The sequence below is a fragment of the Pholcus phalangioides genome, unplaced genomic scaffold (genome assembly GCF_987345545.1).
Source record: "Pholcus phalangioides strain wild (caught in Gottingen) unplaced genomic scaffold, Ppha-v1.0 ptg000017l_1, whole genome shotgun sequence".
In the NCBI taxonomy this organism is placed as follows: Eukaryota; Metazoa; Arthropoda; class Arachnida; order Araneae; family Pholcidae; genus Pholcus; species Pholcus phalangioides.
The window spans coordinates 13,458,145-13,462,525 of NW_028301610.1; the positions used below are offsets into that span (position 1 = coordinate 13,458,145).

General features: G+C 34.1%; 1 long non-coding RNA gene across 1 annotated transcript; it reads right to left on the bottom strand.

Moving 5' to 3' along the window:
* Positions 1 to 2,637: 2,637 nt before the first annotated feature.
* LOC149072418 (uncharacterized) lies at positions 2,638 to 4,381 on the bottom strand. The gene is made up of 5 exons (XR_016194375.1): positions 4,316 to 4,381; positions 4,152 to 4,200; positions 3,908 to 3,958; positions 3,632 to 3,682; positions 2,638 to 3,420 (listed from the first exon to the last, which is right to left on the bottom strand). It is a non-coding gene; the product is annotated as an uncharacterized LOC149072418 (long non-coding RNA).

Here is a 4,381-nt window from a genome sequence, read left to right on the forward strand (position 1 = left end):
TGACTTTTGTGGACCTTTTAACTTTCAGTGAGGCTATGATCGTCAACCTACAAAAGACCTACTCAAATTTATTTATTGTTGCAGTGAGACGACTTCCAATCACCAAAACTCCGGCACCCTGCAGTTGACGGGGGAGGGGGAAGACATCGTCTTTCCTCAACACAGGCCCTGCCATTTTTCAAAGGATTTTAGTGAAAATGTATGCCCGTTTCAGAAGGATTTCTGTAAATATGCGTAACCGTCGAAGGGTTAAAGCAATGTATGTTCGTGTAACGTTAAAGATTAGGTAACTTCAAATAATTTTTGGACTTTTCATTTATTTATTTATTTATCACACAACCCAGTAGGCAAGATTGTACTTACACTGGTAAGATTCAAAACCAAAAACATAAAAGAACATAAATCAAATATAAAATCACTTCATATAAGGTGTAAAGTTAAAATCGTCCAAGGAAGAAACGAATCCAGCATTAAGGGGCAGAAACGAGGTCACGTGGAAGGCTGTTCCACAGTTTAGCTGAACGGCATCTAAACAGCACCTCCTAGAGATAGAGGTGCTGATCTATCTTAGATCTATCTCTAGGAGGTGCTACTCTAAAGCTATAAAAATAGCGGTCGCCTCTAGCCACAGGAATTTTCGATTAAAGACTGTGCCTGCGGAGGTTAGGTTGTCTGTCCAAGATTTCGAAAAAAGAGTTATCGGAAGGCAAATATACTATATTGTGTACCAGTGAAAAATAGATGCCCATAAGAATATGGATGTCATATATTTCAAAAATACAGTAACCCAATTAAAAATGCAATTAACACACTATTGTCACTACAAACGTCATATTTCGCTACGAGCGAAAAATCTGTGAAAAAAAACTACATTTGTGCAATTTACAACATCAGCAGATAATACAAATGATAACACAGGATTGTAATCTATGTTACCTGATACACATTTTAACACAGAAGAACAAAAGGATTCTATAATATCCCTATAAGGAATACGTCTTCTCATAGAACAAATGGAATTTCTCGAATTTTCAGCTGGACATGGTGAAAAGACAAATCTCATTCTACAGTATATAGAATTGTTATCATATTCGTATATATATATTATCATCGTATTCCGATACAAATGGAAATTTTGCTAAACCGACATCCAATCGTCATTGACATTCTACAATTGCACTTCTCATGAGTGCATAACTACATAATTTAGAACATTAAGTAGATTGTGCAATGGATAACATTCGTAATATATCGTTTTCAGTAGATCTGAATCAGTTTCAATCTCAGTCATGAATTATTTTCCACATATTTATATCAATCATTTTCGCTGAAGTTGAAAAATATTGTAAAAATCACTAAAATATATGACTCATTAAAAATCGAATGAAACTCTGATATTTTTCAGCTGAACACTGCTGAGAAAATAGTTTTTATATTTATCATATTTTATGTAAAAATGGTTGGTTTCATTGAGGTGAAAAGATATATTATATTATTCAACTGTAACAATCACTGCTGCTACACATATCGTAGGTCTATACAAATAGAAGTTTTGTTAAACCGACATCAGGTTAAAATGCAAAGGAAATTCTATGTAACTGCACTTGCGATTTACGACATCAGCAGATAATGCAAATGATAACACAGTATTGTAATCGATCGCTATCTAATAAACATTTAAAAAAGAACAAAAGCATTCTATAATATCACTATAAGATCTTCTTAAAAAAGTAAATGGGATTTCTGAAATTTTTCAGTTGAGCAAGGCTGAGAAGAAGGCGTGTCATATTTACGTGGACTAATTAGACCAGGATCTACAATTTCTTGCCGATTCCGAACGGAAACTTCATTTATACTCACCGAGAGGTCGGTGCGCTAACCCCTCGATGTGAAACTCCCTGCGGTAGCAATCTTCTTCTGTGGTCATGTCGCCGTTTCTATTGTAGCCCTATGTCAGGCAAGTTTCTGACAAGGACGAATTGATGCTCTATATAGACTATGGCAACACAAGTCTAGTCAAACTTCATGAACTTTGTCAGATTGAATCCGCAATTTTTCCATACTGGCTTGAAATGGCAACTTTTGCATGCGAATACCATGTGAAAGGTAGACCATCAACTGTGCAATGAGGTGGCGATTGGACATGGGAAGGAGAAAATTGGTTCCATAGAATGCTGGATGGAAAATAGCTGAATGGTTTTGTGTATTCAGTGATTAACAATGTTGTTCGTTTGGAAGTCTATTCTGCCCTTGATAATTCAACTCACTTCAGAGGAACAATTAATGAGCAGTTAGTTGTGCAAAAGGTTATGTTGAAATTGTTGAAGGAAGTTATTTATCTAGAATAGATAAATGAAGCTCGCAACAGATATGAAGAGCAAAGATCTTCTATGGTTTGAAGTGATAAAGAAGTGATCCAGAAGAGAAAGAAGGTCAAAAATAACTTTAAGAGAAATTTGAAATGGTTCCAAATTTAACGAATTATAATCAAGTTATATAATGAATTTTGAATATGAACATATACAGGGTGAAAACATAAGTTTGTTTCCGCTGAAATTACTTGTGAACCGTGGGTGATAGAAAAGCTTACTTTCAATTAGAACCACAAATAGAGGATAAATGTAAACACAAATAATGTGTTCAAGTTAGATATGTCATTCATTTTACTAACGGCCGTATATGTCCTGAGATACAAATTTTTCATACGGTCTTTTATCGTCTAACTCTCCCGCAACAATCTTTCACCTTGATCCTGTTGCACACAACAAAAAAATTTCATGATTTCTAAGTACAATATTAGCCGTGATATTTGAGTTGAAACTTGCCAAAAATGATGGCAAGAACAGCGTATAAAACAAAGCAAATTTCCTGTGATTTATGCTGTTCTTTCTTTTATTTTAGGTCATCTCAAATATCTCGGCTAATATTGCAATTAAAACGTGGACTTTTTTTTGTTGCAGACAAAGGAAACACGTCAACAACTTTCTAATTGGAAGTTAGAGGAGAGAGGAACATTATGAAAATTTATATAAATTTGTATTATTGCATCTCAGTACATATATGACCTCAAGCAAAATAAAATGGCGTATCTCAAATAAACACTTTATTTGGATACTTCCGATTGAAATTATGCTTCCGTAACCAACGATTTACGAGCAGTTTCATATGGACCTAGGTTTTCGTCCCGTATACGTTCATAATATATTCCGCCTCCGACATTATCCATAATCTGCGGCATTTGTCGAAGGCGGAGCAGGTGAATTGTGAATGGATCGTGATGGTAGTCTTCTGCCGCGTCAGCTTTGTGGCACTTAGGCGTTTCCGCCTTCAACAAGTGTCCATAGTATACCTGATCACTATTTGTCGAAGGCGGAGGAGCCTAACTTGCTGCAATATTGCTGACGCCGGTTTTTCGACTTTCTGAAAGAAAGTGAAAAAAAACAAACAAATTATTCTATGTGTAAACTTGATTGCAATCATTCAATTTATTAGTTTTACACATTTATTTTCAAACAAAGAGTTATTTATTTGCTATAACTTGAATCTGCTGCGTTAGTCGTTAAATTGGAGAAACAAGTGAATCTGAAAGAGGATATTATCATACTCAAACGAAAAAAAATACGGGACTTACTTTCTTTTGGAAGAAGAATGAAGACCTACCCGATCCATTGCACAAAATCCTCTGTAAAAGAAAATTGAAAAAAATGTCAAAACTCGCTCAATTAATAACGGCGAAACTAAAATCGAACGTATAAAAAATTTAAATTTTGCTAGTTATCCAGAAACAACTTTTTTCATTTGAATGTCTTCTAAATTGGTGCGTGACAACATTTTAAACCGTATTGGTAATTGGAAGGATTTTGCAATTTGATAACAGCTAGAGTTTGTAAAAAATTGACAATTTTACCTGTTAGGGGATGGAGCTGTGAGATCGTATTACATGCTTGGCTCAATGAACCTGTAAAATTAAATGATTAATTTCGATAATAATTCAACAAAAATTGCGAAACCATTGCATTAAAAACTGGAATTTATGAACAAAATTTGAATTTCATGCGTTGTATTTCGAATCTTGAAATAATTATAAAGGCTGCATTTCTACGAGTTCCGTTTCTAAATTATTTAAGAATTTCTTGAAATCCTATTAGTACCTTGGCAATAATCATGTCCAACTTCCAATTTCTTCATAGCATTCGATATCTAAAAAGAAAATTATTTTATATGCAAGATGTTTTGAGGTGAGAAACTAATAAAATTGAAAAATTGCATAGCCTAACGATTAGTAAAATATCAGAAGAAACTAAAAATATATTACCTTGAAAGTATTGTTGTCTCGGATTGAACAAGGGTTGGAACTGTTGACTTGTTATCAGGAAAAGTA